Genomic DNA, 23,831 nt, shown 5'->3' with positions numbered 1-23,831 from the left:
AAGGGAGACTAATTCAAGATATGTGACAGGAATTGAAAGAGATGATGGGGAAATTGAATAAGGAAATAAAAAAGCAGAAGGAAAGGATAAGAGGAGAGATGGAGAAGCTAAGAAGAGACTACAGAGAGCAAATGGAAAAATGGAGAGAAGAGAAGGAGTTAAAGGAGAATATAGAAGGAATGAAGAGGAGAGTGGAAGGGCTGGAGAAAAAGATGGCGAAAGGGAGATAGTGATAATAGAATTGGAGAAAGAGGAACAAAAATGGAAGGTAATGGAGAAGAAAAAGAAGCTAAGAGGTAGAAAAAAGAGGATCATTGCGGATCTAACGTGGAAATCATAAAACACATTATGAGTTGACAGTTTATTTGCAATTCGAAACGCCATACTAAGATATAAATAGATAAGAAAAACTGTAATTTCGTATTCATTTCTCGTTTTTCATATAAAATTGGAGTTTCTTGGGATCGTTGATATGTATTGCAATCTTGAAGAAAGATTTTTAATTTTGTCAAATTAATGCAACAAAAGACTAGAAATATGAAAATCGTAATTTTGTTACTAATATAGACAGTCGAGGGATCCTTTAATTTCGCACGATTAGTTAGTAACTCTTATTTTCATTGCTTTGAAGAGAACGTTTTTTTATCATGTCGGCGGATGCAGTTTTTAAATCGTAAGCTAAACCTAAATAAACAAAGAAGTCGATAAATGCTGTGGTAAAATTTAACCCATAATTTCCAAATTCCGCTGTTTTGTAATTCCAAGGGAAAATGTGATGATAATTGTGCCAGCCTTCGCCAAGAGCCATGATAGAAACTGCAATATTGTCGGTAGAGCTGATTGATCTATATAATATAATAATAACACTGTTACACAAAAAAACAAAAGTGGTATGTCCGAGAGACCCCCCTACTCCTTGGTTTGTTGGTGCTCTGAATCAAAATCCGAGGTCCGTTTAACACCATCAGATCCCAATTTTTTATAACCTCAAAATATATGAAATTTCGGGATAAATTCGACTTTATATGGAAAAATCATTCAACTCTCAGCTGAAATTTAATGGAAACGTTATGCCGATGATATATATTGGTGTATTGAACTATCATACCTATTTATACTGTAACGGCGTGGCCGTTACTAACGCCTCGCGGGCCGATCACCCGCCCGCCACTTGAGGCTATGGCGCCTAAGGCGCCCCTAAACACAAAAACATAAGCGATACACGGGTCACCCTACCCTAGGGGCGCCCCACTACAACCCCCAGAGGCGCCCCACTACGACGCCGGCGTTACCCCCACCACAGCCTCGATGTAGAGTGGGGGAAACCGCCGGCAGGGTATATAAGCCGGCTCGACGGATGAGCCGGCACCAGTCCTGTTCCGGACCTCCTAGCCAGGCAACGGGCTTCTCGTTGTTACGCCGGGTTTCTCGGTTTCTGGCCTCCTACCTTTAGTATCGGGCAACGGGTTTCTCGTTGTTACGCCGGGTTTCCCGGTTTCCGGTCTCTTCCTGCTATACACCGGGTGACGGGTTTCTCGTCATTACGCCGGGTTTCCCGGTTTCCGGTCTCTTCCTGCTACACGCCGGGCAACGGGTTTCTCGTTTACGTTCTCGTTGTTACGCCGGGTTTCCCGGTTTCCGGTCTCTTCCTGCTACACGCCGGGCAACGGGTTTCTCGTTGTTACGCCGGGTTTCCCGGTTTCCGGTCTCTTCCTGCTACACGCCGGGCAACGGGTTTCTCGTTGTTACGCCGGGTTTCCCGGTTTCCGGTCTCTTCCTGCTACACGCCGGGCAACGGGTTTCTCGTTGTTACGCCGGGTTTCCCGGTTTCCGGTCTCTTCCTGCTACACGCCGGGCAACGGGTTTCTCGTTGTTACGCCGGGTTTCCCGGTTTCCGGTCTCTTCCTGCTATACACCGGGTGACGGGTTTCTCGTCATTACGCCGGGTTTCCCGGTTTCTGGTTTCTTCCTGCTATAGGCTATACGCCTCCGTACACCGTATCTCTACGTTATACCGGGTAATTTGTAAATCTTTTCCGGACACCGCTACAGGCTATACGCCTCCGCATTTTTGTTTATACCGAGTAGTCAAAAAGTTTCTCCATTTAAGGCTTTATGCCAACAAACATTTTTGATAATACCGGGTAGTCAATAAGTTTCTCTATTTAGGCCTTATGCCAACAAATATTTTGTTTACTTGTTTCTTTTTGAATAAACAAAGCATTGTTAATAAGGAATAAGCGAGTCTGAATCACCCCCTTCCTCCCGAATCCTGGAACCGGCGAGCCGATCCGCGGCGTCGGGAAAGGTGAACCGTTACATGGCGCCAGAACAAAGACCTGCCCAGTGGAGATCCCGACTCGCTTAGGCCTATCCAGATGCCCGCGTGGGTAAATCAATTATCAAAATCCGAAGCTATTGCCTTGGCCAAAAGACACGGAATCGATAGCCAAGGAACTTTAGACGAGGTCCGCCGACGCCTCCGCCGATTTGTCGGGCAAAACCCCGCGCTATTTCGAACTCACCTACCTGTGCCCACTATCAACGTCGAAATGGCCACCGGAAGCCCAACCAAAAACGAAGAAGCTACCGCCCCGACACCTGTTGAACCGGCCAGGATCATGGATCAGATCCGAAAATGGGGGTGCCACTTCGAGGGCAAGGACCCCCTGGCATTCCTCGAGCGTACGGAAGAGATGTGCCTGGGCTACGGCTACACCGACGCCCAGATGCTGTTAGGGCTACCCGAACTCTTACGGGGAGACGCCCTGCTGTGGTATCGCAACATCCGCGATACCATAGCCAGCTGGGCCGACTTTCGCCAAGCTGTCCGCCAGCAATACCTGCCAAGCGGGTATGAGAGACAGATGAAAAGGACGATCCAGGGACGTCAACAACGCCCTAAAGAGTCCTTCCAAAAATACGCCACCGAGGTCCTGACCATGATGCGGCGCGCCGGGGGATATTCACCCCTAGACCAACTGGAACAGCTCTACGAAAACATGGATCCGGAGTACCAATTGTACATCCGTCGGGCGGACGTGCTCAGCGTCGGGGATCTGAGCATCCGAGCCACCGAATACGAAGAGGCCGACCGCCGGAGACAGGAACGACGAAGGGACGTGCCGCAAAGCCACACCCCGGTCGTAGCTTCCGCGGTCTACAGTTGGGAGGAATGTTGCTGGAGGTGCAAGCAACGAGGACATACACGCCTGCACTGTCAGCGACCTCCGAAGAAATTCTGCTCGAGATGTGGCAAGGACGGGGTCCTCACCCGTGACTGCCACCCCCCGACGGGAAACGGGGTGCGGGCCGGAGACGTCGCGGCCGTCGTCCAGCCCGACTCGGCCTAAAATACAACCCGAGACCGCACCTCCGGATCCAGATCGCCGGTCAACATTTGTGGGGCCTCCTCGATTCCGGCTCAGAGATCTCATTCGTAAACGCTGAAACGGCCCGCCGAATCAACCGCACACCGTCTAGCCCAGATCTCAAGGCAGCCCAGATACGCCTGGCCGACGGGACCCAAGTCCCCATTGCCGAGACCATCGAAGCAACGGTCAGGTTACGAGGGAAATCGTACCGCCACCGCTTCTCCGTACTACCACAACTAGACAACGCCGTACTAATAGGCATAGACCTCTGGGCGAAATTAGGAGTCGAGCTGCGCCCGCCGCCCAGACCTGTCACCGAGACAACAACCAAAGATGGAATCGCGACAGCCAGTATCAGCCCAGGAACTACCAGCGAGGCGCTAAGGCTACAGGCCTTTCTAAATAACGAACTTCCAAAGTTCGAATCGGTCCGCGGCCCGACCGACAAAGCCACGCACCAAATTCGGCTAAAACCGGGGCCGCCCATTAAACAACGATATCGGCCCCGTAATCCGGCCATGCAAGCCGTGATCGACCAAGAGGTCCAAAAGATGGAAGCCGAAGGAGTCATCGAGCCCTCCACCAGCGCCTGGAGCTCTCCGATAGTGCTGGCAAAGAAGAAAGACGGGACCTACCGATTTTGTATAGACTTCCGCCGATTAAACGCGGCCTCCGAGAAAGATGCATACCCGCTGCCTCACATTGCCGCCACCTTGGATAAGCTACGAGGCGCACACTACTTGTCCACGTTGGACCTACGCAGCGGGTATTGGCAAGTGCCACTAACTCCGGAGAGCCGCCCCGCAACCGCCTTCACGGTGCCAGGGAGAGGGCTGATGCAGTTCCGCGTCATGCCATTCGGACTGCAATTCAGCACCGGCCACCTTCCAACGGCTGCTCGACACCGTGCTAGGACCCGAATTAGAGCCACACGTCCTCGTCTACTTGGACGACATAGTTGTCGCATCCCGTACTTTCGAGGAGCACCTAGGCCACTTGGCCGAAGTCTTTCGCCGCCTCCGTGACGCCCGACTCCGTCTCAACCCAGAAAAGTGTCACTTCTGCCGGCCAAGTCTCCGGTACCTCGGACACGTTATCGATCGGCACGGAATCCGGACGGACCCAGAGAAAGTGCGAGCCATTACCGATTGGCCTGCCCCCACGACCCTCCGCAGGGTTCGGCAATTTCTGGGGGTAGCGTCATGGTACCGCCGATTCATCGCTGACTTCTCCACTATCGCCGCCCCTCTCACTCGACTCACTAAAAGAGAGCGCGCTGGACCTGGGCAAAAGAAGAAGAAACCGCGTTCCGGAAACTAAAACAGGCCTTAACCACCGCACCTGTCCTCGCCTGTCCAGATTTTGCGCGACCATTTCTACTACAAACCGACGCCAGCGCCCACGGGTTAGGGGCCGTATTAACCCAACACCTCGGCGAAGGAGAGCGGGTTATCGCGTACGCCAGCCGGACCCTCAACGCAGCCGAGAAGAATTATAGCGCTACCGAACTAGAGTGCTTGGCTGTCGTGTGGGGTATACGCCGGATGCGGGATTACCTCGAGGGCTACCGATTCACCGTCGTGACCGACCACCAAGCTTTAAAGTGGTTACAACACATCGAGGCCCCTACCGGACGACTAGCCCGCTGGATGTTCGAATTACAACAACATGATTTCGACATCCAGTACCGGCGCGGGACACTTAACCAGGTGGCAGATGCCCTCTCCCGCCTCCCGGAAGCTTTGGCGGTGACCCGGCCGAAATGCCGGTGGTACCACCGTAAACTAGCCGAAGTACGGAGACATCCGACCGATCACCCGGACTATAAAATCCAGGATCAACGATTGTACAGGCATATACTCCACGATCTGGACTTCCGGGAAACACCAGCCGAAGAGCAATGGAAGCAGTGCGTGCCTACAGACCAACGACCCGCCCTGCTTCAGCGAATGCACGACGACCCGGCCGCCGGGCACCTAGGCATTTCCAAAACATTGGCTCGGGTGGCCCAGCTATATTACTGGCCCGGCATGTTTCGGGAAATTGCCCGGTACGTCCGAGGGTGCGCTAATTGTGCGCGGCACAAGGCCAGTCAACAACGACCGGCTGGTCGGATGATGGCCACCTCCGTCCGCGCACCATGGGAACAAGCCGCCGTAGACCTGATCGGTCCCCTGCCTCGATCCACTAGCGGCCATACCTGGCTATTAACCATACAAGACCGGTTCAGTAAGTGGATCGAGATGGTCCCGCTTAGAAAAGCCACCGCCGTAGCCGTAGCCCGAGCACTCACCGACCGCCTGATATACCGGCACGGGTGTCCGGTCGCCCTGGTGTCCGATAACGGGACTCAGTTCGTCGCGCAACGCATTAAGGCCTTGCTAGCTTCCTACGGGATACAACATCGGACATCCCCCGTGTACACTCCGCAATGCAATCCGGTAGAGCGAGCGAACCGTACGGTTAAAACAATGATCAGCCAGTACGTAGGCCGGCGGCACAAAGACTGGGACGAGCGAATCCCCGCCTTACAGTTCGCCATCAACACCGCCCGACATGAGGCCACCGGATACACTCCGGCCTACATCCTGCACGGCCGAGAGCTCGCCCGCCCACATCCAGAGGATCGACCAGGAACCGCACCAGCACCAGGACCAAGCACCCGCCAGACCCAGTTGGAGGACGCCTACAAGGTGGTCCGAATCCACCTCGCCCGGGCCTTCCAGCGGCAAGAGAAGCCGTACAACCTGCGGCGACGAGACTGGCGACCGCAGCTGGGCGAACGCGTCTGGAAACGCGACCGCCCCCTGTCCAGCAAGGCCAACGCGTTCAACGCCAAGCTGGCCCCGAAGTACAGCGGACCGATGACTGTCCGGAGGATCGTATCCCCCGTAATCGTTGACCTCAAGGACGCCCGAGGACGATGGCACCGCCACATCCATGTGCAGGACCTCAAGGCGGCATCCGAGGAAGAGGACGAGGAAACCATCGGGGCGTAGGACAGGGCCAGCCGCCGTGATTCCTCCAGCGCCATACCGCCCACGCCACTCGGAAGTTCCGAGCCACCTTCCCTACTGGACGGTGGATAATACGGTTCGACCGTTTCGGCCGACCACGTACGATCCGCCGTCTAGAGAGGGGGTAATGTAACGGCGTGGCCGTTACTAACGCCTCGCGGGCCGATCACCCGCCCGCCACTTGAGGCTATGGCGCCTAAGGCGCCCCTAAACACAAAAACATAAGCGATACTCGGGTCACCCTACCCTAGGGGCGCCCCACTACAACCCCCAGAGGCGCCCCACTACGACGCCGGCGTTACCCCCACCACAGCCTCGATGTAGAGTGGGGGAACCGCCGGCAGGGTATATAAGCCGGCTCGACGGATGAGCCGGCACCAGTCCTGTTCCGGACCTCCTAGCCAGGCAACGGGCTTCTCGTTGTTACGCCGGGTTTCTCGGTTTCTGGCCTCCTACCTTTAGTATCGGGCAACGAGTTTCTCGTTGTTACGCCGGGTTTCCCGGTTTGCGGTCTCTTCCTGCTATACACCGGGTGACGGGTTTCTCGTCATTACGCCGGGTTTCCCGGTTTCCGGTCTCTTCCTGCTACACGCCGGGCAACGGGTTTCTCGTTGTTACGCCGGGTTTCCCGGTTTCCGGTCTCTTCCTGCTACACGCCGGGCAACGGGTTTCTCGTTGTTACGCCGGGTTACGTCGCCGGGCAACGGGTTTCTCGTTGTTACGCCGGGTTTCCCGGTTTCCGGTCTCTTCCTGCTACACGCCGGGCAACGGGTTTCTCGTTGTTACGCCGGGTTTCCCGGTTTCCGGTCTCTTCCTGCTACACGCCGGGCAACGGGTTTCTCGTTGTTACGCCGGGTTTCCCGGTTTCTGGTCTCTTCCTGCTACACGCCGGGCAACGGGTTTCTCGTTGTTACGCCGGGTTTCCCGGTTTCCGGTCTCTTCCTGCTATACACCGGGTGACGGGTTTCTCGTCATTACGCCGCGTTTCCCGGTTTCTGGTTTCTTCCTGCTATAGGCTATACGCCTCCGTACACCGTATCTCTACGTTATACCGGGTAATTTGTAAATCTTTTCCGGACACCGCTGCAGGCTATACGCCTCCGCATTTTTGTTTATACCGAGTAGTCAATAAGTTTCTCCATTTAAGGCTTTATGCCAACAAACATTTTTGTTTATACAGAGTAGTCAATAAGTTTCTCTAATTAGGCCTTATGGCAACAAATATTTTGTTTACTTGTTTCTTTTTGAATAAACAAAGCATTGTTAATAAGGAATATGCGAGTCTGAATCTCCCCCTTCCTCCCGAATCCTGGAACCGGCGAGCCGATCCGCGGCGTCGGGAAAGGTGAACCGTTACAATACTATGAGATACTTTGCATACCTTCTTGAAATACGAGATCACAGCAAGAAGGAAGCTATATTTACTGTAAATAGTGCACTCTTTATTTGGATGCGATGAATATAAAATGGACCATCGATTGTCTTCGTGCCGTAAAAAACACAATGATCTTGTGTTTATGTTTACTTATTTTTCCAATCTATAAGAAGTTGAATACTTCTTGCATCCATTACATGATGAAGTCATGTTCGGATAGAAACTACCCAGGTAGCAAAATGACATCATTTTGACGTTTTTTTGGTGACATTAGTTTGCTACTTGGGTACTGAATCTGCTGACATGATGAACAGTACGGGCGATGACAACTGCTCTAAAAGAGAATAAAAATATGGCCAGAAAGGAACACAATGAAACCTGGATCCATGAAGATAATCAAGAAATTGTTGATTGACAAATCAAAAGTTTTACTTCCGCCTCTCCATATAAAACTTGGTTTAATGAAGCAATACGTAAATGCTTTAAACAAAGAAGGTGATTGTTTTCGCTACATAGGACAAACGTTTCCTAACATCTCTGACGCTAAATTGAAGAAAGGAATATTCAACGGCCCTCAGATTCATACATTGTTAAAAGATGGGATCTTTGCTACAAAAATGAATGATGTCAAAAAAAAGCATGGCTTAATTTCAAAAACGTTGTCGGAAATTTTTTAAGAAATCACAGAAATCCAGATTATAAGAACTTGGTGGGAAAAATGATTGAAAACTTTAAGGAATTAGGATGTCTGATGAATTTGAAGATACATTTCTTGGATTCGCATCTCGATTGGTTCTCAGAAAATCTCGGTGATTATAGCGAAGAGCAAGAAGAACGATTCCATCAAGATATCAGAAAAATGGAATGTCGATATCAAGGAAGGTGGAATGTAAATATGATGGCTGACTATTACTGGACAGTGAAAAGAGATATACTACAAAGAGCGAGAAAGCGAAAAAAACGAATGCCTTTACACAGAACGTTTGAGAGCAAGAGAGAGCGCTACTCACGGTAAATATAGCTTCCTTCTTGCTGTGATCTCGTATTTCAAGAAGGTATGCAAAATATCTTTAGTATAAATAGGCATGATAGTTCAGTACACCGACATACTATATATCATCGGTATAACGTTTCCATTAAATTTCAGCCAAGAGTTAAATGATTTCTTCATATAAAGTCGAATTTACCCCGAAATTTCATATTTTTTGAGATTATAAAAAACTGGGACTTGATGGAGTTAAACGGATTTAGATTCAGAGGACCAAAAAACCAAGGCGTAGGGAATCTAGTTTTTCGGACATACCACTTTTGTTTTTTTGTGTGCCTATGTAATTTTTAAGCACCGATATGATGTGAATTATTATAAATACTGTAACGGTTCACCTTTCCCGACGCCGCGGATCGGCTCGCCGGTTCCAGGATTCGGGAGGAAAGGGGAGATTCAGACTCGCTTATTCCTTATTAACAATGCTTTGGTTTATTCAAAAAGAAACAAGTAAACAAAATGATTGTTGGCATAAAGCCTAAATAGAGAAACTTATTGACTACTCGGTATAAACGAAATGTTTGTTGGCATAAAGCCCTAAATAGAGAAACTTATTGACTACTCGATATAAACGAAATGTTTGTTGGCATAAAGCCCTAAATAGAGAAACTTATTGACTACTCGGTATAAACAAAATAAGGAGGCGTATAGCCTGTAGCGGTGTCCGGAAAAGATTTACAAATTACCCGGTATAACTTAGAGATACGGTGTACGGAGGCGTATAGCCTATAGCAGGAAGAAACCGGAAACCGGGAAACCCGGCGTAATGACGAGAAACCCGTCACCCGGTGTATAGCAGGAAGAGACCGGAAACCGGGAAACCCGGCGTAACAACGAGAAACCCGTTGCCCGGCGTGTAGCAGGAAGAGACCGGAAACCGGGAAACCCGGCGTAACAACGAGAAACCCGTTGCCCGGCGTGTAGCAGGAAGAGACCGGAAACCGGGAAACCCGGCGTAACAACGAGAAACCCGTTGCCCGGCGTGTAGCAGGAAGAGACCGGAAACCGGGAAACCCGGCGTAACAACGAGAAACCCGTTGCCCGGCGTGTAGCAGGAAGAGACCGGAAACCGGGAAACCCGGCGTAACAACGAGAAACCCGTTGCCCGGCGTGTAGCAGGAAGAGACCGGAAACCGGGAAACCCGGCGTAACAACGAGAAACCCGTTGCCCGGCGTGTAGCAGGAAGAGACCGGAAACCGGGAAACCCGGCGTAACAACGAGAAACCCGTTGCCCGATACTAAAGGTAGGAGGCCAGAAACCGGGAAACCCGGCGTAACAACGAGAAGCCCGTTGCCTGGCTAGGAGGTCCGGAACAGGACTGGTGCCGGCTCATCCGTCGAGCCGGCTTATATACCCTGCCGGCGGTTCCTCCACTCTACATCGAGGCTGTGGTGGGGGTAACGCCGGCGTCGTAGTGGGGCGCCTCTGGGGGTTGTAGTGGGGCGCCCCTGGGGTAGGGTGACCCGTGTATCGCTTATGTTTTTGTGTTTAGGGGCGCCTTAGGCGCCATAGCCTCAAGTGGCGGGCGGGTGATCGGCCCGCGAGGCGTTAGTAACGGCCACGCCGTTACACTACCCCCTCTCTAGACGGCGGATCGTACGTGGTCGGCCGAAACGGTCGAACCGTATTATCCACCGTCCAGTAGGGAAGGTGGCTCGGAACTTCCGAGTGGCGTGGGCGGTATGGCGCTGGAGGAATCACGGCGGCTGGCCCTGTCCTACGCCCCGATGGTTTCCTCGTCCTCTTCCTCGGATGCCGCCTTGAGGTCCTGCACATGGATGTGGCGGTGCCATCGTCCTCGGGCGTCCTTGAGGTCAACGATTACGGGGGATACGATCCTCCGGACAGTCATCGGTCCGCTGTACTTCGGGGCCAGCTTGGCGTTGAACGCGTTGGCCTTGCTGGACAGGGGGCGGTCGCGTTTCCAGACGCGTTCGCCCAGCTGCGGTCGCCAGTCTCGTCGCCGCAGGTTGTACGGCTTCTCTTGCCGCTGGAAGGCCCGGGCGAGGTGGATTCGGACCACCTTGTAGGCGTCCTCCAACTGGGTCTGGCGGGTGCTTGGTCCTGGTGCTGGTGCGGTTCCTGGTCGATCCTCTGGATGTGGGCGGGCGAGCTCTCGGCCGTGCAGGATGTAGGCCGGAGTGTATCCGGTGGCCTCATGTCGGGCGGTGTTGATGGCGAACTGTAAGGCGGGGATTCGCTCGTCCCAGTCTTTGTGCCGCCGGCCTACGTACTGGCTGATCATTGTTTTAACCGTACGGTTCGCTCGCTCTACCGGATTGCATTGCGGAGTGTACACGGGGGATGTCCGATGTTGTATCCCGTAGGAAGCTAGCAAGGCCTTAATGCGTTGCGCGACGAACTGAGTCCCGTTATCGGACACGAGGGCGACCGGACACCCGTGCCGGTATATCAGGCGGTCGGTGAGTGCTCGGGCTACGGCTACGGCGGTGGCTTTTCTAAGCGGGACCATCTCGATCCACTTACTGAACCGGTCTTGTATGGTTAATAGCCAGGTATGGCCGCTAGTGGATCGAGGCAGGGGACCGATCAGGTCTACGGCGGCTTGTTCCCATGGTGCGCGGACGGAGGTGGCCATCATCCGACCAGCCGGTCGTTGTTGACTGGCCTTGTGCCGCGCACAATTAGCGCACCCTCGGACGTACCGGGCAATTTCCCGAAACATGCCGGATCCAGTAATATAGCTGGGCCACCCGAGCCAATGTTTTGGAAATGCCTAGGTGCCCGGCGGCCGGGTCGTCGTGCATTCGCTGAAGCAGGGCGGGTCGTTGGTCTGTAGGCACGCACTGCTTCCATTGCTCTTCGGCTGGTGTTTCCCGGAAGTCCAGATCGTGGAGTATATGCCTGTACAATCGTTGATCCTGGATTTTATAGTCCGGGTGATCGGTCGGATGTCTCCGTACTTCGGCTAGTTTACGGTGGTACCACCGGCATTTCGGCCGGGTCACCGCCAAAGCTTCCGGGAGGCGGGAGAGGGCATCTGCCACCTGGTTAAGTGTCCCGCGCCGGTACTGGATGTCGAAATCATGTTGTTGTAATTCGAACATCCAGCGGGCTAGTCGTCCGGTAGGGGCCTCGATGTGTTGTAACCACTTTAAAGCTTGGTGGTCGGTCACGACGGTGAATCGGTAGCCCTCGAGGTAATCCCGCATCCGGCGTATACCCCACACGACAGCCAAGCACTCTAGTTCGGTAGCGCTATAATTCTTCTCGGCTGCGTTGAGGGTCCGGCTGGCGTACGCGATAACCCGCTCTCCTTCGCCGAGGTGTTGGGTTAATACGGCCCCTAACCCGTGGGCGCTGGCGTCGGTTTGTAGTAGAAATGGTCGCGCAAAATCTGGACAGGCGAGGACAGGTGCGGTGGTTAAGGCCTGTTTTAGTTTCCGGAACGCGGTTTCTTCTTCTTTTGCCCAGGTCCAGCGCGCTCTCTTTTTAGTGAGTCGAGTGAGAGGGGCGGCGATAGTGGAGAAGTCAGCGATGAATCGGCGGTACCATGACGCTACCCCCAGAAATTGCCGAACCCTGCGGAGGGTCGTGGGGGCAGGCCAATCGGTAATGGCTCGCACTTTCTCTGGGTCCGTCCGGATTCCGTGCCGATCGATAACGTGTCCGAGGTACCGAAGACTTGGCCGGCAGAAGTGACACTTTTCTGGGTTGAGGCGGAGTCGGGCGTCACGGAGGCGGCGAAAGACTTCGGCCAAGTGGCCTAGGTGCTCCTCGAAAGTACGGGATGCGACAACTATGTCGTCCAAGTAGACGAGGACGTGTGGTTCTAACTCGGGTCCTAGCACGGTGTCGAGCAGCCGTTGGAAGGTAGGCCGGTGCTGAATGCAGTCCGAATGGCATGACGCGGAACTGCATCAGCCCTCTCCCTGGCACCGTGAAGGCGGTTGCGGGGCGGCTCTCCGGAGTTAGTGGCACTTGCCAATACCCGCTGCGTAGGTCCTACGTGGACAAGTAGTGTGCGCCTCGTAGCTTATCCAAGGTGGCGGCAATGTGAGGCAGCGGGTATGCATCTTTCTCGGAGGCCGCGTTTAATCGGCGGAAGTCTATACAAAATCGGTAGGTCCCGTCTTTCTTCTTTGCCAGCACTATCGGAGAGCTCCAGGCTGCTGGTGGAGGGCTCGATGACTCCTTCGGCTTCCATCTTTTGGACCTCTTGGTCGATCACGGCTTGCATGGCCGGATTACGGGGCCGATATCGTTGTTTAATGGGCGGCCCCGGTTTTAGCCGAATTTGGTGCGTGGCTTTGTCGGTCGGGCCGCGGACCGATTCGAACTTTGGAAGTTCGTTATTTAGAAAGGCCTGTAGCCTTAGCGCCTCGCTGGTAGTTCCTGGGCTGATACTGGCTGTCGCGATTCCATCTTTGGTTGTTGTCTCGGTGACAGGTCTGGGCGGCGGGCGCAGCTCGACTCCTAATTTCGCCCAGAGGTCTATGCCTATTAGTACGGCGTTGTCTAGTTGTGGTAGTACGGAGAAGCGGTGGCGGTACGATTTTCCTCGTAACCTGACCGTTGCTTCGATGGTCTCGACAATGGGGACTTGCGTCCCGTCGGCCAGGCGTATCTGGGCTGCCTTGAGATCTGGGCTAGACGGTGTGCGGTTGATTCGGCGGGCCGTTTCAGCGTTTACGAATGAGATCTCTGAGCCGGAATCGAGGAGGCCCCACAAATGTTGTCCGGCGATCTGGATCCGGAGGTGCGGTCTCGGGTTGTATTTTAGGCCGAGTCGGGCTGGACGACGGCCGCAACGTCTCCGGCCCGCACCCCGTTTCCCGTCGGGGGGTGGCAGTCACGGGTGAGGACCCCGTTCTTGCCACATCTCGAGCAGAATTTCTTCGGAGGTCGCTGGCAGTGCAAGCGTGTATGTCCTCGTTGCTTGCACCTTCAGCAACATTCCTCCCGACTGTAGACCGCGGAAACTACGACCGGGGTGTGGCTTTGCGGCACGTCCCTTCGTCGTTCCTGTCTCCGGCGGTCGGCCTCTTCGTATTCGGTGGCTCGGATGCTCAGATCCCCGACGCTGAGCACGTCCGCCCGACGGATGTACAATTGGTACTCCGGATCCATGTTTTCGTAGAGCTGTTCCAGTTGGTCTAGGGGTAAATATCCCCCGGCGCGCCGCATCATGGTCAGGACCTCGGTGGCGTACTTTTGGAAGGACTCTTTAGGGCGTTGTTGACGTCCCTGGATCGTCCTTTTCATCTGTCTCTCATACCCGCTTGGCAGGTATTGCTGGCGGACAGCTTGGCGAAAGTCGGCCCAGCTGGCTATGGTATCGCGGATGTTGCGATATCACAGCAGGGCGTCTCCCCGTAAGAGTTCGGGTAGCCCTAACAGCATCTGGGCGTCGGTGTAGCTGTAGCCCAGGCACAGCTCTTCCGTACGCTCGAGGAATGCCAGGGGGTCCTTGCCCTCGAAGTGGCACCCCCATTTTCGGATCTGATCCATGATCCTGGCCGGTTCAACAGGTGTCGGGGTGGATAGCTTCTTCGTCTTTGGTTGGGCTTCCGGTGGCCATTTCGACGTTGATAGTGGGCACAGGTAGGTGAGTTCGAAATAGCGCGGGGTTTTGCCCGACAAATCGGCGGAGGCGTCGGCGGACCTCGTCTAAAGTTCCTTGGCTATTGAATTCCGTGTCTTTTGGCCAAGGCAATAGCTTCGGATTTTGATAATTGATTTACCCACGCGGGCATCTGGATAGGCCTAAGCGAGTCGGGATCTCCACTGGGCAGGTCCCTGTTCGGGCGCCATGTAACGGTTCACCTTTCCCGACGCCGCGGATCGGCTCGCCGGTTCCAGGATTCGGGAGGAAGGGGGAGATTCAGACTCGCTTATTCCTTATTAACAATGCTTTGGTTTATTCAAAAAGAAACAAGTAAACAAAATGATTTTTGGCATAAAGCCTAAATAGAGAAACTTATTGACTACTCGGTATAAACGAAATGTTTGTTGGCATAAAGCCCTAAATAGAGAAACTTATTGACTACTCGGTATAAACGAAATGTTTGTTGGCATAAAGCCCTAAATAGAGAAACTTATTGACTACTCGGTATAAACAAAATAAGGAGGCGTATAGCCTGTAGCGGTGTCCGGAAAAGATTTACAAATTACCCGGTATAATTTAGAGATACGGTGTACGGAGGCGTATAGCCTATAGCAGGAAGAAACCGGAAACCGGGAAACCTGGCGTAATGACGAGAAACCCGTCACCCGGTGTATAGCAGGAAGAGACCGGAAACCGGGAAACCCGGCGTAACAACGAGAAACCCGTTGCCCGGCGTGTAGCAGGAAGAGACCGGAAACCGGGAAACCCGGCGTAACAACGAGAAACCCGTTGCCCGGCGTGTAGCAGGAAGAGACCGGAAACCGGGAAACCCGGCGTAACAACGAGAAACCCGTTGCCCGGCGTGTAGCAGGAAGAGACCGGAAACCGGGAAACCCGGCGTAACAACGAGAAACCCGTTGCCCGGCGTGTAGCAGGAAGAGACCGGAAACCGGGAAACCCGGCGTAACAACGAGAAACCCGTCACCCGGCGTGTAGCAGGAAGAGACCGGAAACCGGGAAACCCGGCGTAACAACGAGAAACCCGTTGCCCGGCGTGTAGCAGGAAGAGACCGGAAACCGGGAAACCCGGCGTAACAACGAGAAACCCGTTGCCCGATACTAAAGGTAGGAGGCCAGAAACCGGGAAACCCGGCGTAACAACGAGAAGCCCGTTGCCTGGCTAGGAGGTCCGGAACAGGACTGGTGCCGGATCATCCGTCGAGCCGGCTTATATACCCTGCCGGCGGTTCCCCCACTCTACATCGAGGCTGTGGTGGGGGTAACGCCGGCGTCGTAGTGGGGCGCCTCTGGTGGTTGTAGTGGGGCGCCCTTGGGGTAGGGTGACCCGTGTATCGCTTATGTTTTTGTGTTTAGGGGCGCCTTAGGCGCCATAGCCTAAAGTGGCGGGCGGGTGATCGGCCTGCGAGGCGTTAGTAACGGCCACGCCGTTACAATACGATTCACTAATTTTAAATAAATAAATATATATACATATATATTTGTACATAATAAGTCACATATACTGCACAAATGCATACTTATTATATGGTTTTTCACCCCATAAGTGAGCCACAGAATTCACCGCCCAAGTAAAATTTAAATTTAAACCATATCTGCACACGGACATGTGCCATGCATACCAGAAACTCTCATTCCATGCCAACCAAGGTACCAATATTGGTATGATAAAGCAACAGAGTACTACCAAATATGAATACCATCTAAAAAAAAGTATGAATAAAAAAAATAATATCAATATATAAAGTCAAACGAACAATGCTTCATTTGGTTCCGTAAAAATAAGTTATGCCTGTCGTACTTTCTTTAAAAGACCACGAGGGGGTCTTGTTCTATATCACTCATGTCAATTGTAGCACCCTTGATAATGACGTCCGAATGTTTATGAACCATAAGCCATCCGATATGCGAGAAAAAAAATCCTCTACGCGCATTATACGGATCCGCATCAGTGTCAGTGAATTTATGATGCGTTCTATGATCTCTAACCCACACGAAAATGTTATCCTAAAAATTATAGCTTAATAAAATTTGAATACCACAAAAACAGAAATAAAATGTAGAACTTTAAATAATAGCTAACAAAAGTTTACAATACACTTGAACGAGAAGAAAAACATTAACAATAAACTTACTTGGAGAGCAGCAGCATTGAGAATTACAAGAATGAGTCTCAGTGGCCATTTCGCTTTATAAGACCGATGACACCATAATCTATGAGCGCCAGCAGTAATGCCAAAACCCGAAAGAACAGCAATAATATAAACTATAAATTACAAATAATTATTCGATAACATATATGTATTTTATTTTTATTATTATATTGAATATGTGCAATGTAGTTTAAAATCTTATGGAATAATAACAAATAAATAAAAAACATACACCAGATAATCGTCCACAGTTTGGCGTAAAAGGCAAACAGATATAATCCGTAAAGGATGGAAAGATAAATATAAGTGAAAATAATCACATTTTTCCAAACAATTTTCATTTCATAATTGACCTTATGTGATTCTTTTGTCAATATTTCGTCATTTACAGTCTCTTTAAATTTCATTACAAAATTTTTCATTATATTGAATGTCAAACTGTAAAAAATTGTGTTTAATAGTAAAAAGTGCAACTTCTATATAAATTTCGTAATAATAGTCTGCAACACATAATAATTCTTAACATTGTATAATGTTTTATCATATAATTTTTACTCGTTAGCATTATAATTCACGATTAAAGTTAATACAATACAATAATAAAGGAAGCAGCGGTCTGAATTTGTGATAAAAAGACAAAAAATTTTTATATACGAGTTTTTTTTGCTTCTCGCGTCACGTCATAACAATATTTGCTTGTATAAAAGTTTCATAATTTATACGTACAAAATAAGATCGCTTCCTCCAAATAATTGCATAAAGGAATATTAGTGAACTTGCAGAAATAAGTTTAAAAGTCTAATAAAAAAGATCTCGATTGTGGAATATTTCATTTACATGTGTATGTGCGAAATGACATTTAGGAATAAAACAGAGCAGAAAAGTAATTGCGCGATGTTGCGATAGAGAAAACAATCGTGCAGTTAGACAAGGACAGATAGTCATATTATCTTCGTCTCTCTCATACATAAAATAATATAACGCAAAACGTCTGCCTCTTTGTCAACATAGTTTCCTTCAAGAAAGGCTGAATGAAAAGATTAGTATATTTCTTTATATCCATGCATATATGTATGTATGTATGTATATATGTATGCGTATGTATGCGTAGAAAATGTTTATAAAGAAATATATATATATATATATATATATATATATATATACATACCTATCGATTTATTTAGCTATCTGCATATCTATCGAACTATCTATCGATCTACTTATCGATCAATCTATCTATCTATTTATCTATCTATTGATCTATCTGTCTCTCTGTGTTCCTGTTTCTATCTCTCTGGCTCTTCTCTCTTTTCTACATTGCATTCTCTTATACATGCTGCGACCGCCTCTCCGTCCTCTCTCGTCAAACTAAGAGAGAGAGGGCGAGAGAGACTGCAGCGCAACTTCGTCGTGCCGCTCTCCGTTCTCTCAATACTTGCTCGGTATCACTGATTGCTCGGTATCGTATCTTTTTGGGCGCCAGGTGCGGTCAGGCCGCACCACTCAACAATAGCTCAACTAATAATCAGCGGACACGACGGCTCGGCCTCGGTAGCTCGGTATCAACAGGGGGTAGAGTGTCGTGGTTCTTTCCGTAAGGAGATTCGGATTCGCGGTCTCGGAGAGAGAGAGGAAATCTCGATATTGATTGTACTCAGAAATAGGATAAAATAAGAATATATTTTCAGTTAATAGTATATAAATGGTGTGAATCAAAGTAGCTATAATTTTATTATCGAGCCGTTGGGAGATCGCTGGGTGTTATCGAAATCTTTAGTTATCGTTACTCTCCTCCCTTTGTAACCGGCTCGGAATCGAATGGATCATATACCAATCCAGCGTAACTTATTCTCAAATTTCGTTAATTAATGACTCGATACAATGCTACAAATATAATATACTACGATATGACTGTCGACTCGTTTCGGTGCCCCTCGGAGAGGCAAAGAAGGCAAAGATTTACGCAATAACTTAATGACGCGGAAATCGACGTGAGTCCCGTGAGTCTCTCCACTAATTCTCGGTACTAAAAGATTTACAGCATAATTGCTCGGTATCGTTAATTTTCTCTAATGACTCACGGATCTCTGCCGAATCCGCGCTTACCGGACGATCGAGGAGGTGGCCTTACAATATTTCGCCGTCGCAGTGGGCTGTAGTGGGTCGTTGTCCCTGGGTGTGCTCGCAGGACACCGGCTTGCCGAACAGTGATTTCCTTTCGGGCCGGCGGGACCTCGGCAGGTACGCTGGTGGGGAGGGGGAAGACAATGCGCGCCACCCCGGCCCGGTTGCCAGGTTTCGCGGCAGCGTTGCGCCCCGCGCCGGACCCGGAATCGATCCTCGTATCGATTCCGGTGTCTCGCGGCTGGTCGCGGACTTCCGCCGCCAAATTCAAATTCCAGCCCTCGGGAGCGATGATGTAGCAGGTCCATTTTCGGCGGTCCCGTCCACACCTCGTATGGCCGTATGCTGATGTTCCAAACGACCTTTCTTGGCTGAGGGAAGTCGTTCCGGGGTGATCAATCCCGTTAGATCTCCGTGTTTCTCTCGAGGCGTGGTGGCGGGCCCCTCAGGGCATCATCCTTGTCGAGGGATGTAGGCGCCTTTTACTCCCTGATCTGGACTGCTCCTGTTCGTCCCATTGAAGCTGTAACGAGTTTCTCTGCAATATCGCTTCCTTCTTTTCTCGGTACCGTGTATAGGTTATCGTTCGTAATACTCACCGGGCCGGTCGCTCAGTCTCTGCTCCTCCCCTTTCGAGGTCGTTCCTCCGTCGCCTGTCCGGGTCCTCTTCTCCCTAAAACAATGGCCGTTCTCCTGGCCTACCACCTCGATCCCGATACAGAGTGCGGGCGAGCTAGCGAAAAGGTCGCTGCTCACCCGCACGAGACACAAAATAATATAGCGCTCTCAGACGCTTCCCGGCCGGGCGCGTCCGCCCTTGTGACGGGCTCAAAAGACCACGTCACAACTCCCCCCTTCCTGGGGAGGACCGAGAAGGTCTTGGACATCGACCCACATCGATGACCACCCACTCGATCACTGCCCCAAACTCAAACTTTTCTCTCGCCATGCCCTCCACCCACGAGGTCCCGAATTCTGCCGACAGTCATGATTAGGTTTTACTTCCCGCGATATCTTAAGGGAGTCTCGCCTCCCGAGACCACCACTCCGAAGGTGTCGCTCCGGGATGGGACAGACAATAGGGTGCAATTAACGGGGTCTCACATGTCTTACTACGAAAGTCCGTTTATTGACCTCCTCAGGTACAATTAGTATACGCCCTACGGGGTGTTCTTGGCCCCTCCTCGGTATCTGGTCTCCCATCTCCTTCCTTTCGGGCCGTATGGGCCAAGCAATAATAAAAGAACCAAAAAAAAAACACATCGGGGAGGAAGTCGGGAGTGTCCCCGAGAATGAAGAGAAAAAGGTGAGGGGCTCCCTAGGGGCGAAATAATAAAAAAAAAATAAATAATAATAAAAAAAAATTAATAGGGGTTGCCAGCCCCCACAAAAAAACAAAACAAAACCCGTCATTCGGAGGGGCTAGGGGTACGGGGTGGTACGGGGTCCCCTGTGTCTTCCGCTACGTTCCGGCGGTGGTCCCCGGCGTGGCCCCCTCTCGTCTTGCGAGGGGTTGTCTCTCTCGTATGGGGGCCCGCAGCGTGGGCAGGTCCTCACCGTGGTTCCCCTTTGTCCGCACCCGTAACAAAAATCCGCCCTCCTCTGCCGGATTCATCTCCTCTACTCGGGAGGATTTTCCTGTGTTTCTCTCGGTATCCTAGTCAGGGTCGGGGGAATAGTAGGGTTTTAAATATTGTATGTGGCTTTTACCGGCGGCTGACCCATCTAGACGAGTCAGCTCGTAAATTACGGAGGACAATTTCCTCCCGATTCGGAGGGGACCTTCGAATTTGGGTGCCAACTTTGCCGCGAAGTTATCGGCGGCCGACGAAAGGACGTGCCGCCTTCGCAAGACTAGTGCACCCGTACGAAAACTGCGAGTTCGACGCCTCAGATTATAGTACGTCGCCTGTTTTTCCTGGGCCTCCTCTAAACGTTCGCCAACCCATTCCCGAATCGACTTCAGCCGCTCCATTCTATCCGACCAAACCGCGGGATCGGCTGCGTCGACCTGAGCCATCTCGTTACCTCGGTCTCGCAGCCTCCCTCTCGGTATCAACTCTCGGCCCAGATTCAGGAATGCCGGCGAAGTTCCCAGGGAGGAATGCTCCGCGGTATTATATGCAAACCGGAAGTCCGCAATATTCCGGTCCCAATCCCTATGATCCCTATCTATGTAAGCGACTATCATTGTTTTTAAAACCCTATTCACCCTTTCTACGGGGTTCGCCTGAGGGTGGTATGGAGGGGTGGTATCGTGCCGTATCCCGTTTTCGCGGGCGAATTCCTCTATCTCCCTATTCACGAACTCGGTACCGTTGTCCGTCAGTAAACATTTGGGCGTGCCCCAACGCGAAATAACTAGGTCTACTAACGATTCCCTAATCTTTGGACCTGTCGCAGATCGGAGAGTCTTACACTCTATCCACTTTGTGAATAAGTCCTGAATCACTAATAGGTATTTGAAACCGGACCTACTACGCGGTAAGGGTCCCATAATATCGGCGGCAACCACCGTCCATGGAGCTTCCGCTATTCGCCTACCCATGAGTCCCGCAGGACAGGCCTGCTCGACTTTTGTCAGTTGACACGGGCCGCATTTCTTAACATAACCTACTACATCTCGGAACATTCGCGGCCAGTAGTATGAGACCGCGAGACGCTGATATGTCTTCTCGATACCTAAGTGTCCGGATTGAGGAGCGTCGTGGGCTTCGCGTAACGCCTCCCTTCGTGACTCACTCGGTAGCACTAATTTCCATCGGTTCAGGTCTTCTACTATGTCCGAAACGACCGGCTTAGATCTTAGAAAATACAATTGGGTGTCTATTATTCGCCATTGATTGTAGCGATCCGGATCGCTCGCGACCTGTTTGAATCGATGTTTATACCATTTATCCGTGCTCTCGGGATCGGGATCTTCTCCTATCGCGCCCGCGGCCGCAACTACCGTTTCGTCGCTCTCGACTTCCCCCTCGTAGCTTCTCGATAAAGCGTCTGGTACGTGGTGTAAGGCCCCCTTTCTATGAATAATTTCGTAGTCGTATTCCAATAACTCGAGGGCCCACCTGGCTAATCTGCCCGTGGGATTCCGCAAGTTATGGAGCCACCTCAAACTACTATGATCTGTTATTACGGTGAATTTGTAACCCTCCAGATAGGGACGAAATTTCTTAATGGACCACACCACGGCCAGACACTCCTGCTCGGTAACTGTGTATTTTTTCTCGGGGTCCGTCAGAGCGCGACTCGCGAACGCGATCACTCTCTCCCCCTCCTCAAAATTTTGCGTCAGCACGGAGCCCAAACCTACCGAACTCGCGTCGGTTTGGAGTACGAAGGGTCTCTCGAAATCCGGGCATGCTAATACCGGTGCCGTGGTTAAATGCTCTTTTACGATTTGTACCGCGCGCGACTGCTCTTCCCCCCACTCCCATCGCTTGTTCTTCTTTAGCAATCTAGTGAGGGGCTCGGTAACGGTAGCTAAGCGCGGCATGAATCGTCTATACCACGAGGTCATGCCTAAAAACCGTCGTAGCTGTTTAATATTTCTCGGTATTGGAAACTCTATCACTGGTTGAGTCTTATCCGGGTCGACTGTAAGCCCTTCATTCTGCACGATAAATCCGAGATACTTTACTTGTGATTGACAAAATTCGCATTTTTCCGGGTTTATTGTTAACCCGGCGGACGATATTCTAATCATGACCCTCCTAAGCCACGCCAAATGTTCCTCGAATGTCGGCGTCGCGATAATAATGTCGTCTAAATAGGCGAATGCGAAAGGCTCCATTTCCGGTCCTATTAATTTATCTAGCAGCCGTTGAAATGTGGCCGGGGCTCCCGTAAGCCCGTACGGCATCCGCGTAAAATGAAAAAGTCCCTTGCCGGCTACGCTGAAGGCTGTTATTTCACGGCTTTCCTTAGCCAGGGGTATTTGAAAATACGCCTGACTGAGGTCCAAAGTGGAGATGTATTTCGCGGCTCTTAACTTGTCGAGGATAGCGTTCATGTTCGGGAGGGGATACGCGTCCTTCTTCGAGATCTCATTAACCTTCCGGAAATCTAGACAGAACCTATACTTTCCGGAAGGTTTCCTCACCATCACTATTGGATTGGACCATTCACTGAAAGAGGGCTCGATTATTCCGCTTTTTAGCATTCTATCAACTTCCTCGCGCACGGCGTCTTGTATTTTCGGGGATACAACGTAACACCGTTGTTTGATCGGTTTCTGTGCCCCGACGTCAATACGGTGTTCTGTCAGGGTGGTTACCCCCGGGTTATCGTTTGGAAATATCCCCGCTTCTTTCACTACGCTCTCTATCTGTGCGCGCTGGGAGGAGTCAAGCTCGGGTAGCCCGCTGCAGGCGTGTTCGGACGGCTCGGTAGCGTTAAAACGGTACCTATGTGAGGGACTTCGCGAGAAGAACCACTCGGATTTGGCTAGATCTAACCCTATTCCAAACTTGCACAAAAAATCCATCCCTAGGATGCACGAAACTGCCAAATTGGGTAATAATCCCACGAAAAGGGTGTGTTCTATGCCGCCTAACTGGAGTGGTACCTCGCTAACCTCGTTTATTTTCGCCACTTGGCCATTCGCCGTCCGGATTTTTCCGCCTCGGTATCGCGATATTGGTAATCTGAGAGATCGCACGAGCTTAATTCCCTCCGTCCCTATCAGCGTTCTACTCGAGCCTGAGTCGACAAGAGCTCTTAACGGTCGTCCTTTTATGTATACTTCGAAATATTGCAACGGGGGAAATTCGGTATCGTCTAAGGTCACGTATGATTCTATACCCCCGGTGCCTGTAATTTCTCGAGTCCGTTCTTTTTGAGCCGATAGGACCCGATCTACCGACTCTCTCCCTCGTTTCCCGCGCAATTCGGACACGTTCGCGTCGTGTGCTGTTTCTTTCCGCACCGATAACAATGCAGACTTCGCGTCTGCGTACATTCTCGCGACCGGTGTCCCTTTTGTCCACAATTCCAACATTTCATGTCGGCTAATCGGCTACTCGCGGTGGATGAGGAGGGTGTCGTGTCCGTACCCGCGTTATTCACGGCGGCCACCGGAGGCCTCTTCGTCTCGGTAGCTTTCCCCCTTTTCTTGGGCGCGGTCGCGGGGACTGCGGCCGCGGCGACCGTTTT

The 23,831-nt window shown here is 51.3% G+C and overlaps 1 pseudogene across 1 annotated transcript in view; it reads right to left on the bottom strand.

Moving 5' to 3' along the window:
- Nucleotides 1-500: 500 nt before the first annotated feature.
- The window catches only part of LOC114946344 (acyl-CoA Delta-9 desaturase-like), a 61,540-nt pseudogene continuing 38,209 nt past the window's right edge, over nucleotides 501-23,831 (bottom strand). Inside the window, exons 2-6 of the transcript XR_014926112.1 lie at nucleotides 16,786-16,991; nucleotides 16,536-16,666; nucleotides 16,202-16,407; nucleotides 15,921-16,103; nucleotides 501-845 (exon numbers count right to left, since the gene is read on the bottom strand). The product of XR_014926112.1 is annotated as an acyl-CoA Delta-9 desaturase-like (transcript). The remainder of the gene's footprint in view (nucleotides 846-15,920; nucleotides 16,104-16,201; nucleotides 16,408-16,535; nucleotides 16,667-16,785; nucleotides 16,992-23,831) is intronic.

This window comes from Nylanderia fulva, unplaced genomic scaffold, assembly GCF_048542155.1.
Source record: "Nylanderia fulva isolate GAGA-0341 unplaced genomic scaffold, ASM4854215v1 Scaffold70, whole genome shotgun sequence".
NCBI classification, from domain to species: domain Eukaryota; kingdom Metazoa; phylum Arthropoda; class Insecta; order Hymenoptera; family Formicidae; genus Nylanderia; species Nylanderia fulva.
Note: the sequence above shows the minus strand (reverse complement) of the source record. Positions and strands in the feature narration are given on the sequence as shown.